Source organism: Labeo rohita, chromosome 9 (assembly GCF_022985175.1).
Source record: "Labeo rohita strain BAU-BD-2019 chromosome 9, IGBB_LRoh.1.0, whole genome shotgun sequence".
NCBI lineage: Eukaryota > Metazoa > Chordata > Actinopteri > Cypriniformes > Cyprinidae > Labeo > Labeo rohita.
Genome location: NC_066877.1, coordinates 2,380,569 through 2,395,581, shown reverse-complemented (window position 1 = coordinate 2,395,581; position 15,013 = coordinate 2,380,569).

The window sequence follows — 15,013 nt, the reverse complement described above, 5'->3', positions numbered from 1 at the left end:
AAGACTGTCATAATCGTCTATTTATCCATTTGTTCTACGTCACACTCTTTTCCGTGTAATGAAAGCGAAGGGCGACTGGCAAATCACCATAAAAGCATATTGACCCCTTTGACCTACTGTAAACATCATTGGTTCTTATTTGTCTTGTGACCGAACTTCACTCATATCAACAGTGCCTGATTTGTGTGCTGTGGTGGAGGGGAAGATTTTTAGGTATTATAATTAAAAATTAATTAAATTTTAGTTCATTTCTTACACAAAACTACTATTTTGTAATTTGGTGCTCACCAAAGCTGCATTTATTTGAGCAAAAATACAGTTAACAGTATTATTACATCCTAATTTTATTACAGTCTAAAAGAATTGTTTTCTATTGTAATATATTTTAAAATGTAATTTATTCCTGTGATGCAAAGCTGAATTTTCAGCATCATTACTCCAGTCTTCAGTGTCACATGATCATTCAGAAATCAATCTAATATGCTGATTTGCTGCTCAGTTATTATAATTTATTACTAGTGCTCAATATTTATTTATGTATTTTGTAGAACTGTGATATATTTTCAGGATTTGTTTATTAACAAAATGTTCAATGAACAGCATTTATTTGAAATAGAAATCTTCTGTAGTATCAAATGAAACAAATTTACATTATAAACACATCCTTGCTAAATAAAATCACTTTCAATTTAACTTAAAATCATTTTCTTTCTTTTCATTCTTTCTCATATTTTAATTTTACCCCGCAAAAAAGGTAGTGTTACTGTTTTACCAAAAATATTAAGCAGCACAACTGTTTTCGGCACTGATAATAATAAGAAATGTTTCAAGTTTCCAATGTTTCAAAGTTTTAGAATTATTTCTGAAGGGTCATGTGACAATGGAGCAAAAGAGACTTCTTTCAAGAACATAAAACTTTACAATTTATATTGTTTTTGTATGGAATTTATTATGAAGCATGTTGGGCTGTGTTTACCCATATATATATGTAGGTAGAGTAAATGCAATTTAATATTACTTATAACTTTTTTTATTTATTTATTTCATGACTTCTTTCTCTTAACCACTTTATTGTTCCCTTGTTGTCATGAAACAGCTTTTTCAAGCATATCAGAATGTAAAAGGATATATATATCCATGATGCATATAGTAGGTAATTATCTGCTGTGCATGCGTTTTGATGAGCCGGCATATAGATCCCAGGCTGATTTTTAATCCCAGTCGTTTCCTGGGAGGAAGAAAGAAGAGACAGCAGAACCTGGTGCTGGAGAGGAGGGCAGGCTTCATCTCTCCCTGCTGGGAAGCCCAGACTAGCTCCCAGCAGCATGAGATCATTTTTTCCACAAGCTTTTTACAGTCCTGTAACCTGCATTACTGCTGCGTTATAATATGTGTTTGCACACACAAACAAGAAAACAAGACTGGACCAGAGCCACAGCACACACAAACACACAAACACGCTCCACTACAGGCCGCAGGCATCATTCCAGTTTCTGTCTTTCTCTCTATCCTTCCCAAATAAATCAACCCCAGCAGCCACTGCTGTTGAAATAAACGAGCAATAATGTTAAATTTACAAGCTATAAATGCAGTCGTAATGTTTTTATACCCCTTTAGCTTTAATCGTAAAGGCTGTTGAGCATGTTTAATATGCAAGAATAAAAGGTGTAGGTAAAATATGCAATCTGCTGCCACACCTCTCAGACGTACAGGGTGTTCAGAGCCTCAAGCCAAAGCATTACAGATATTGTATAGGCAAACCGTTTATGAGAAAATATACTGGCACTGTAGTTAATAACCACTTGGGTGGATTGTGGGAATGGTGTGTTATTATTATCCTTGATTATCTAAGCACCTCTTGGTATTCAGACTGCATAACTAGAGTTAAACAGAGATGAGAAGTGAACTAAGAGTTTGGTGGAGAATATGACCCCGTCACAATCCACTGTTGAATTGAAAACGCATTTTAGTGTAAATTTACATTAAAGGAGAAGTCCACTTCCAATGAACAACAATTCACAAATAATGTACTGACCCCCTTATCATCCAAGATGTTCATGTCTTTCTGTCTTTAGTCGTAAAGAAATTATGTTTTTTGAGGAAAACATTTCAGGATTTTTCTCCATATAATGGACTTCAGTGGTGCCCCCGATTTTGAACATCCGAAAATGTAGTTTAAATGCGGCTTCAAAGGGCTCTAAATGATCCCAGCAAAGGAAGAAGGGTCTTATCTATCAAAACGATCTGTCATTTTTTTAGAAAAATGTAAATTTGTATACTTTTTAAGCACAAAATGAGCATCCACTACGCTATGTACTACAGAATCACGTTGAAAGGTCACGCGCGATGTAGCCGGAACTACAGACCCAGTGTTTACAAAGCGAACGTGCAAAGACTAATGAAGTGCAAGTCAAACGCTGTTCACAAACAAAAAGGTACAACAATGTCGGGCGATTCTGAGTTTGTAGGGACTTTGTAGAGGAGACTGCTGCGGCGACACAAGTCTCTCTTGAGACTTGAGGCAGACCACATTCAAACGAGACATGGTGGTGCATGTGTGGAAAATGCCAACCATTGCCAATGGACCAGGAATCTCAATGCTGTCAAGAATGGACCATATCTATTCTACTGTTGGAAAGAATCAGCAAGTCAGGTGGTGAGTCACGTGTGACCTTTCGACGTAATTCTGTAGTACACAGCGTTGTGGACGCGCATCACAGAGCTAGTACTACACATGCTTTTGTGCTTAAAAAGCATACAAATTTTTGGAAAAAAAATGGCTGATCGTTTCGCTACATAAGATCCTTCTTCCTCGACTGGGATCGTTTAGAGCCCTTTGAAGCTGCATTTAAACTACATTTTGGAAGTTCAAAATCGGGGGCACCACTGAAGTCCATTATATGGAGAAAAATCCTGAAATGCTTTCCTCAGAAAACATAATTTCTTCTTTCTGGATGACAAGGGGGTGAGTACATTATTTATAAATTGTTGTTCTGGAAGTGGACTTCTTTAAACACATCTACATTAGCTGAACATTAGGACTTGTAATTGTAATGTAATTCCTTTTGTAATGAGGAAGTTTTCAAAATAGTTTGTAAAAGAAAACCTGCTTAATAATCATGCACATCTGAATATATGGGTTTTCACTTCCAGCCCTCATTTAAAAGTATGCTCAAGTATACTACTTTTTCACAAGGGTCACTGAGGAATAAAACACATACACAAAATCCTGTGCATGTGTGTTTAAAACATTTTGTCAGTCTGAGTCACACAGTTCTTCCGTTTTATAGGAATCACAGATGTGAAGATCTTGACTGGCAGTTGTTGGAAGCTCTGCTGGTGTGTGTGTGTGAGCACTGAGTGAGTTTGCATGTCAATATATGTGTTTAATGAAAACCACATCAGGTGTAGCCTGATCCTGAGCTTTGAGCCCTGGAGAGGAGGCAGGTGCTTCCGGAGCGCTGGGCTGTGATTCAGGCGGACGGCCCCACAATCAGCCGCTGCAGCCGCAGGAGATGGGGGTGGGGGTGGAGGCCGCTGTCGGAGTCAGTGCTGCTGTCAGAACTGATCAGATATTACGAGAGCAGAGCCTCTGATCTCTACAGCTCAACATGCTATTGGTAACAGCAGCCAGGTCTGCTTCAAGAGCCGCTGAGTGGACAAAAACAAATCCAGAGACCCTCAGACAGATACGTGTGTCCGGAGCACTCTCATGGGGAGACTTTAACTCAGCTGGTGTCTTGGTGATTTTAAGAAGACGTATGAAAGTCCAAATATGTTGAGGGCCACTCTGCTAAAAGGACATTCCCCATGACGTAAACAGTGGTTCCCATGTGAAAAGGAAGTGAGCCTCATTGTACTGAATGTGCACTTGTAATGTACTTCAAATCATATGCATACCTTCGAAAAACTAATATAAACAAAATGCTGTCATGCTAAAGCACATGCCTAATTGAATTTTTCTGTAGTGTACAAATATGTAAATGAGCAATATCACACTTGTAGCTGTGCGATATGGCTGTATATCAGCACGGCTGTGATTCGTCCATAATCACAGCGTGCCAATATACAGCCATATCGCACTGCTATGAGTGTGATGTTGCGTTTATACAACAGTGTGTGTAACGAGTGTGCATTACCGGTGTGTTAATTAGCTGTCTTTATGCGCTTGATGACACTCCCCTTTTTATGCAAACCCTTCCTTCTTTCTACACATTACCCACCCACTTTATCACAGTAGACCACGCCCCTTTTCAACTCTGAGGTGTGAAAAAACACTGCTGAAGCAGGGGGTTTCATGACACTGTAAAAACTCTCTTTTGTGCAAACTACTTCCTTCTGCCATGGATTTAAATCTCAAGTTGACAGCTGAACAGCTGAGTCCAAGCCATTACTAATTAATTACTACTTATTACTAACTAATGTTATGTTGCTTCATTAAAAGTTTATTGTATTACTGTATTAAAAGCCCACTGTAATATGTAGAGTATTCTAAGAGAGAGGAATGGGTGAGTGCGATTATCTGCATTTTATACAGCATTTGTTCTTCAGCTCAATCTCAGATTCAAAGCGATATCTTTGACAGCACTGCTCAGTGCATTTGTTGGGTGCATCTTACAAGGTGTTGTTCAAAGTAAAAATAACTTCTTTGTTTACAACCCTATTTCAGTCTCTTTCAATTTAAAAGTCTTTACTGCTGACTCACTCATAAAAACAGTCTCTTATCGCCATCTAATGGTGGAATAATAAGTAACACACACACACTGTTTTCCAATACTAAACACTATTAAGAAACAATATTTAAGAAACAACAAAAGCCGTCATAAAAGTTACTAGGCAATTTAGTCAAAAGTACAAAGGCAGCGCTCTGATATACAGCATTCAATTTACATAAAATATAATGTGATGAGATTTTGCCCTCAGCCAAAATGAACTGCTCTGGAACAAATAATAGATTAATTAGACAGAAGAATAACCATTAGATTTACCCAAAATGAATTATATCTCATGTTTAACCACTATAGAGACATCAGAGTCTGTGGCAAATTCCAGAAGATCTGGCCAAGGTAAGGCAGCTCTCGGCGGGTTTAGGAGCACTAAACACCCGCTGACGCCCTGAAGCTCCCATCTTTGAAAACATCAAATTTTCAAATGTAATTTTCAAGATGTTATCTTTATTAAAAAACAGCATCTAAACAAGTACATCCTCATCTAAATAAAAATTAAATAAATAAATAAATAAATAAAAACTCACTCCATGACACTAAAACAGTATTAGGCCTATTTATAAAATTATAGTGGATTTGGTCATCCGCCATAACACGTGTTGTGAGAAATACCACCAATAACAGTTAGAGTTCCGATATCACTAGTATATGGCACTCTTCTCAGCCAATCAGATTCATCGACCAGAATGAACTGTTGTATCGATTAACAATTGTATTTAAATAAAGCAAGAGTTTTGAGTTTATTTTTCCTGCGCTGCCGACCGCTAGTTTGTATTTAATGCTTTTTATTTGAGTCTAAAATCTGAAAACAATCTGAGAGAGAGAGAAATAATAACGTGATTCTGAATATTACTTTGACTGTTAAAATAACACTTTACAATAAAGCAACATTTGCCTGTAGATTTTTTTGTTGCAGTTTGATACAAAGGTATTAAGATATAAATCTGTTATTATTATTATTATTATTATTATTATTATTATTATTAATATTTTATAAAATTGTGTTCAGTTCACTTTTGAGGTTGGCTATTTGTCACCTATGGTATCGATTTCTTATCAATACCGAGGTATTACATTCTGGTATCGTACCGAAGCCAAAATTATGGTATCGAGCCATCCCTAATTTTAATACATATTTTCGTTTTCGTAAATGCTTGTACATTCTGCAACACATTTTAACTATATTTCAAAGACAATAGACGTAATGATGAAATTACACATAAATATGTACTTGTAAGATGACAGTGTAACCCACTAAGTGGGTTAAAAAGCACAATAAATGCATTTAATATGAAGGTGACCTATAATATATATTTTTTTAATTGCAGTTAATATGCAATTAAGTCTCCAAAAAAAACATTACATTAACTTTGTTACATTTTTAAAATATATTATTTCCATAATAAGTCCTCTTTTAAAAGTATGCTAAAGTGTACTACTTTTTCACAAGTGTGAAGCACTTTGATCAAAGGATTCATATAGCAGCCCTGATGTTTAACCACTCCACCAAAATTTCACCAAAATTACTATAGTCTAATTTCAAATTCACAAACAGAGCTCTGAAGACTGAAGTTATTTTGCGCAACCACTTTCTATAGTTTTCAGTCAATATTTATGCTATTAAATGGTCTTCGTTCTTGTGTACATACCATTTGCTTGTTAAAGGTCCCAAATTCCAAAACAAGCAACAGAACATCAATATTTCACTCCATTTACACAGACTCATGCCAATACCGTCATTTTTGACAAATGTTTGGTCTGTCATTGCCATTAAAGTGCTCATCCCTAAATCATTCCAAAGCCTGGAATCGAAGAGAGCAAAAATCTAAGAGTATTTTTCACTCAACAGCACGTCTGGCGGCACTAATAGCAGTGGGAAATGAAACGCTCCACACGAATAAACATTTGTTTGCGCTGTAAACTCTTCTGAGGGAACAGTGAGGAAAATCAGCCGCAATCACTCCTTTGTATCATTGTTCCCAGAGCGATCAGACGGCTGCTTTATTTTCTCTGAGCTAAAGCTGCTTTTCATTCCTTTTTATTCTGCCTGTGAAAAGACCAAAGTCATTGATTCCGGCTTCTCGACAAAATCAGTACATACTCGGTCTGAACCGGATCGATAATTTCGAACTCGTTTCATAGATTCCACTGATGACAAGAAGTGTACAGTAGAGTTTCAAAACTCTGGGTTCAGCGTTCACCTGTCATTCAGCTGAAAGGTGGCATACGATGATGGCTCTTTATTCACAACACTTTCAAATTTTAAATGACTTTAGAAAGGAGAAGAAAAGGCCATTTGTGTTTTAGACTCAGACTGCCTGTTGCAAAACTTTTCTTCATGCTCTGAGGTAGATAGACGTATTTTCCCTTCCAACCATGTTCAGTTCTCTTACTCCGAGCAGTCACAACCTTTTTTAACTTTTATAAAGTGATGTATTGTCAGATTAAACAATATTTTACTCATACTGATTTTATAAGTGTGAGTTTGAACTGTAAGTTTGCAGTGGATTTTGGAGGTCTAATTCCTCCCGAAACACCAGCTGCACCCACTTTTTAAAGGCTGAAGGTCAAGTTTACTCTCAAGAGCATCTTCACATATCCCAATTGTGATGCTTATTATCATAACCTTTATTACATTAACATAAATCTGCATTATAATGATTACTTGGCTATACTTGGCTATTGGTTTATATTATCCGGTGCCCTTTGCAGCCTTGATGACATCAAATGAATTTTAATTTGTTTCAGAAGTAGAGTTAGTTTTTAGATTTTGCTGGAAAATTATGCATTTTAACTTTTTTTTCATCAAGAATGTGTATTTTAAGAGAGATTTGAGACATAAAGTTACAGACATAAAGTCAGTTTGACAATATCAAAGCAAACTGGATTTCAAGATGTTTTGTTCCAGTTGTCCTTAAATTTGAAGAAACTGGATAAATCATGTACAGAAAATACAGTGGAAGAGAAGTAGCTTGTCCACAAACACCATTTTTGTTTGCAGTTTTGTCATGGTCTGGTGTGGTTTGAACATAATGCTACTGTATATGCTGAGAAATAGAATCTAAATAAAATTGACCAAATTTACATTTATTAATTCACTTCAGTTTTATATTCAGTGGGGGCCAAACAAATACTGAGGCTTTACCTGTTAAATATGTTAATGTATTATAATGTTATTTAGAACACATTTACACTTCATACCTCTCATATTCAAATATGTTTTATCCACTTCTTTTACTCCTGCCAGCAAAAATGCATCTCTGTCTGATTGCATTCACCGTACTTTACTTTCTTCATATGCAAATGCAGGGCAATTAATCTTCTAGTGTTTTATTGCAATCCACATCAGATGATTTTATGCTTGGAGATTGGGGCAAGTTGTCACATTAGCTGTATTATAAAGGTTTTTTTTTTTTTTTTTTTTACAGTATGTTAGTTTCAAATTAACTGGAATATACAGTTAAACCATTTTAATTATTATTATTATTTTTATTTTATTTTTTTTTCGTCGTAAACATTAGTTGTCACTCATCAGATGTCATTACATACTTTTCCTTGTTTGCGATTTTATACTGTCATTTTCGTACATGGATTATAATTTTAACATGCAATAATATTTATATGCTAGTTTATCTGTTCACATTTATTACTTTAGTATTTAATATTTCAAAAAAAGTTGTTCTTTTCAAATCCTCATAATGCATTTCGGTCCATTTAGACATTTAAACAAACAAAAAATTATTTATTTTTTAAAATTTTTTAAATAGATATAACCATTTAAATAATATTTCACATTAGTACCATTAATAGAGTACCATTAAGTGTCATAAATACTTTTTATTAAATTATCCTTGAAGTTATATTAGCATAAATAAATAAATAAATAATTTTGGGATTAAATTTTGTTAATAAACATGAATATGTATTATGCCCATTGACGGACCACTGCAGCCTGAAAAAACAATCACATTTTTCATTTAAGACTAAGAGTGAAAGTTTATACAAGTTAAAAAAAATAGTAATATTTATGCTCAGTTGTTGGGGAAAGTTACTTTTAAAAGTAATGCATTACAATTTTGCATTGCTCCCTGAAAAAGCAACTAATTATGTTACTTAGTTACTTTTTATGGAAAATAATGTGTTACCTTTGGGTTACTTTAAATCTGGCAGGGCTTGTTTCTTTGTTTTTAATATAAAACAATTCTAATGTAAAAGCTGTTTTACACCAGAATTGAAATGAATTCACCTCAGGCTAAAAGAAAAGTACATTTATGCAGGAGATCACTCTTCAGCTATAAAAAAAAAAAAAATCAAGCACAAATGTTAGTTTATCTAAAGTAATTTTTGCTTATTAGTATGGCTGAATTGCATCATCAAAGGTCAGCAGCAAAGACACTGGTTAATAAAATGGAATTAAATACATAAAGATTATTTGTTTTATTTAACATATTTAATAATTGCAGGGTCGCGTCATATTTTGAGTTTGCATTTCACTGTTTTTATTCATATTGAGGAATACTGAATCTGTTTTTCTGTATGAAAAGATGAATTAATGCATGTTCACATTTAGTCTAGAATACAGTAACATCATGTTTACTCCCAATTTCCCAACAGGAGACTTGTCAGTCAGTAAATGGGGAAAAAAGTAACTGGCGTTACTTATTTGAAAAAGTAAATCAGATATTTTCTTAGAAATTCAAAAGTAATGCATTACTTTACTAGTTACTTGAAAAAAAGTAATATTATTACGTATCTCGGGTTACTTGTAATGTGTTACCCCCAACACTGTTTATGCTATTTCCTTTTTTAGGTTTCATAAATATATAATGTAATTATGTAATTAACCAATAAGGGGTAAATGGGGAAATATTTTCACATTCATTGCAGATTAGAATTAATATGGATTTAGTTGAAAAATATTCCTGTATATAAATAAATGATTGTTTGGGTCCAAACAGTCCTGAACTGTGAAAATCGTATACAGATTTTAAATGCATTATTAGGGTTAAACAGCACAGTGACAACTTGCCCCAGCATGCTGTGAGAACACGCTCCACTATATTAAATAAACTGCATCTATTTTCTGGGCAATAACAGTGAAAACGTTCAATAGCATATCTAAAACAGTGGAAATTTTCAACAGAGAACACCAGGGGCTATTGTGTGTAGCCCTCACATTGTATTCTTATTTATATTTTCACAGTGTGAGAAAGGATTTAGTCATCATTTAGCTAGAAGTGATACAAGCGGTGACATGTGTCCATCACAGTCCACACACACGTTTCTCCAGTCACACCTAACACTTCCAGAGAAAACATTAATTCCGAACAATTTATTTAACAGCTTCGTTATACACTTCACATAATTAAGCACAAGTTCAGCTTGATAAGCCTAAAGTACTTCATCGCTAAACCAAGCACGTATTCAGCGCTGTGGTGAAATTCAGCTCTTGCTAGCAGTGGTTCCTTTACACATTAAAGCAGTCTTAATTTCAAAGAGCTACTTAATTATTTCGTGTGACAAGGGGGGTATTAAAATCATAACTCCATCAATTATAGATTTGATCATTCACGGGCGAGGTTAACTATGCAGTGATGTGTGTTGAGAGAGTGGCTTTTAAAATGGAACTGGGTTAAATTGAACAGCTCACTGTTGAGAGTAATGAACAGTGACAAGTGCGCTCAATGACTGCTGCTGCTGCTAACAATGTAATTCAACAATACTTACTTAATAGTTATTTTCTTCAGAGACAATACAAAGCGCACTGTAACCATAAAGCACATAATAACACGCATACACTAGGCTTGGTAATCAGTGTCACATACCGTAGCATAAATGTGGGTAATTCATCCTGTCATTAGCTTTCTTCAGACACCAGAAGACACAAGCAAATGTCAGAGGTTAGATGGTCTACACACTGCTAAAAGAGCAAACGTTTTCCAGTCACATCAAAAATATTAATTCAGATTTGTATTCAATGTGTTTGTTCAGTTATACAGAAAAAAAAAAAAAAACATTTTTATATTTCAAACATGTTGGAGTCTTTCATTACATTTTTATTATTATAATTTCTGATATGTAGAAAAAGCATAAGACTGTAAACATCTTTATATACAGTGTCTTGCGAAAGTATTCATGCTCCCTTCATTTTTTCATATTTTGTTATGTTGCTGCCTTATGTTAAACTGCTTTAATATTTTTCCACATCAGTCTATCAATCTACACTCCTTACACCATAACGGCAAAGGAAAAACAGGGTTTTAACATCTTTGCAAATTTATTAAAAATAAAAAAAAACTTAAATGATTCCATTGCATAAGTATTCATACACTTACCTGGGACAGTTGGAAATTTAGCTCAGGAACATTCATATTGCTTGTATTTGTTACTAGTGCAACTGCACTTCAAGTTAACCTGTGGCAAATTCAGTTGAATGAGTATAATTTGGAAAGGCACACGTCTTAATAAAAGGTCTAACAGCTGAAATGAATGAGGTCAAAAAAACTGAATGTAGAGCTCAGAAACAGTGCGTCAAGCCACACATCTGGGGAAGAGTTCAGAAAAATTCTGCTGCATTGAAGGTTTACAGAAGCACGTAGTCTCCATTATCCTTAATGGAAGAGGTTTGAAACCACCAGGACTTTTTTCTAGAGCTGGCCTCCTGGCCAAACTGAGCAATATATGGAGAAGGGCCTTTTTAGACTGGTAAACAAAAAGCTGATGGTCACTCTTGAGCTCCATGGTCATATGTGGAGATAGGAGAAACCTACAGAAGGACAAACATCACTGCAACACTTCACCAATCTGGTCTTTATGGCGGTGTGGCCAAACTCAATCCTCTATTCAGTGAACACACATGAAAACACACTTGTAATTTGCAAAGAAAAAGCACCTAAAGGACCCTCAGACTGTGAGAAACAAGATTCACTGGTCTGACGAAACTCAATTTCAAGCATCAAGTTTGAAGGAAAACAGGCACTGCTCATCACCTGCACAGTAGCATCCTAACAGTATGGAGTGGTTAGCAGCCTCATGCTGTGGGGCTGTTTTTCAGTAGCAGGGACTGAAGGACTCATCAGAGTAGAAGGAAAGCTCAATGCACCAAAATACTGAGATGAAGCCTTAATGAAAACCCAGTCCAGAGCATTAAGAACATCCAACTGGGCAGAAGGTTCACCTTCCAACAGGACAATAACCCCAAGCACACAGCAAGAGTGGCTTATAGACAACTCTGTGAATGTCCTTGAGTGGGCCTATCCAAACATTTATGGAGAAACCTGAAAATGTGCATCTGTCCCTATCCAACCTGACAGATCTGACAGGTAAAGAAGTGAGAAGAAAAATGGCAGATAATTGCTAATTGCTGATAAGCAAAGCTTGTTGCATCATACCCAAAAAGACTTGAAGAAGAAAGGAACTGAAGTAAGGGTTTGAATACTTATGCAATTTACTTATTTCATTTTTTTTTAAAATAAATTTACAAAGTTGTGAAAATTCAGTTTTTGTTTTGTCAGTGTATGGAGTTTAGATTGATGTGAAAAAAAGTAATTTAAAGGGGTCATCGGATGCTAAGTTCACTTTAACATGTTGTTACATGTCACTTTTACATACATGGCAGTGTATGTACACATCTACCCTATAATGATAAAAATCCATGCAGTGGTTTTTAATTACTCTGTAAAAATAATATCCCCTTTTTCAAATTGAGCCGTTCTCAGATGCCCACATAGGCCACTCCCACAATAGTTGCTTGACATGAGTGTTTTACCTCAGATCAGCTGTAAAAGTCCGCCCTCTTTGTTTCGATGCCGGAGATTGAAGTTGAGCGATTGAGGTGTTGTGTTGCTGGATGTAATAATAAACATAGTGGTCGTCCTTTACTCCGGACATCTGAGCCGCTGAAGATGCAGTGGATTATGTTTGTTTGTGAAGGGAATGCACCTCCCGATCTACATATATCCGTCTATGTTTACGCGAATCATTCATGATCCAGCTTCACCTACAGCAGAAGTGAGTATAAGGTTTTTTTTTATGAAGCTTTGCAATCACCTTTCCTAATAATGTGCTAGTTAACAAGTTTAGCGGCTAAACGCAGCTGAAGTAAACAGGCTCGTCTCTCCACAGAGAGAAGAGAGGGGCGGGGTGAGCAGAGCTCATTTGCATTTAAAGCAGCCTCGACCAGAATGAGATGATTTTTGCAGAGCTGATTTTGGCAAGGTAAAAAGGGAAAGGTAAAATAGTGTTTTACACTACCATTAACCAAAGTATATTATAGACTTTTCATTCACAAGAATCATATCAACTCATTGAAAATGGGCATCCGATGACCCCTTTAAAGCAGTTTAACATAAGGCAACAACATAATAAAATATTAAAACAATTAAGAGGTATGAATACTTTCACAAGGCACTGTATACAGAGCAGTCAATAAATTGAAATCATTATAAAAACTGGAATGAAAACTGAGGGAACAGATTAAAAATAGAAGGCTTATCGCTTAACATGCTTGAAATTGCTGTAAATTTATGCTTTTTTTCAGAAATTTTATGTTGGAGAAGATGGTCTTTGAAGGACGTAATGGAGGTTTCAGAGATGACCACAATTCACATTCACTGCTTGCTCCTCCTCATATCAAGAGCAGAAGTGGGTTTTCCCAGGGATCCACCTCGGATCACAAATCAGTCGACATGTTTTACTCTTCTGGCTGGTTGAGCCAGCCCTGTAACTTACCAGAGGTCATGAACGTGCCTTCAGTAAACCACTAATCCAGTACTGTTAGGGAATCAGTCAGGATATTACAGACACAAGCAGTTTCAGTAGATTGTCCAGCACAGCTCAGAATCACCATGGCAGGGATAATGACACAGAATTTCCCAGGGTCAGTCTGCACAGCCATTCCATCCTCCGCTGCGGAAAGGTCATGTATTTTATTGAGCTCCCACACTGTCTTCCCCGTTTGGAGGAAATTTTCCCTGTGTATCTAATCTATGAGTCAACTGACATAATGGCCCACTTCATAAAGGCCCAATTTAGTGTTTGACAACATATTACATCTTACCTGATCTCTCTCTCTCTCTCTCTCTCGTAGAGGTATTTCATGATCGTCTAGGACAAATTTGGTCAGATTATAGAGACTAACCCGGTTATTTATTGTATTTGCTTGAGCTAGTCTGTTTTTATACATGCCTGACGATGTTGGTTGCTACTTGCTACTTTTCTATGTTTGCTTATCTTATAATTTCATCATCAAAAACCACTCATATTTGTAAGAGAGATTTGCAAGAGAATCTGACATAAAATATAACATTGCAATTTATTTCCAAGACAGCATGCTTATTGTGGTAAATATATTCATGATTCTACTCACCATACCAAAAAAAAGGACTTTTTATAGTACTTTTAAGATTTAATATTAAGATTCATTGTAGTATTTTAATTTAACTGAATAATTTTAACCCTTCCCTATTCTTCATTTTGTAAACAAATAATAATTGTATTTATTGATAATAGTAGCATTTCTGTAATGCCTTTAATTTAAATTATTAAAAGAAAACATTGTATCATAGAATTTTTAATAAATAAAAAAATTATTTGAGGAATAAAACACGATTGGAGTTTGTCGACATACCCTAACTGTCTTGAGCCAGAATACACAGAGTTCAGGGAGAGCAAGGCAAGATGAGCATTTGAGATTAAAAAGTATTTAAATTGCATTTTTTTTAAATAAAAATAACTGATCGTTTCGCTAGATAAGACTCTTCTTCCTCAGCTGGGATCATTTGAAGCCACATTTAAACTGCATTTTGGAAGTTTAAAATCGGGGCACCATATCAGTCCATTATATGGAGAAAACTGCAGAAATGTTTTCCTCAAAAAACATAATTTCTTTACTACTGAAGAAAGAAAGACATTAACATCTTGGATGACAAGGGGGTGAGTACATTATATGTGAATCTTTGTTTTGGAAGTGGACTTCTCCTTTAAAGACGATTTTCTCATTATTTAGATTTTTTTCTCATTATCCAGATTTTAAAAACAGCTGTATCTCAGCCAAACATTGTCCTAACAGACTATACATTAATGGAAAATTCATTTATTTAGCTTTCAGATATATTTATATTGAGGTATAAATCTCATTTTCAAAAAATTTACCCTTATGACTGTTTTTGAGATGCTATTGTCTGCATTTACAACTAAGGGGACATTATTTATTCCTTACGTTAAGTCGCTAAGGAATGTGGCTGCTACATATTCGAAGTAACGTTCAGAGTACAGCGGTGATACTA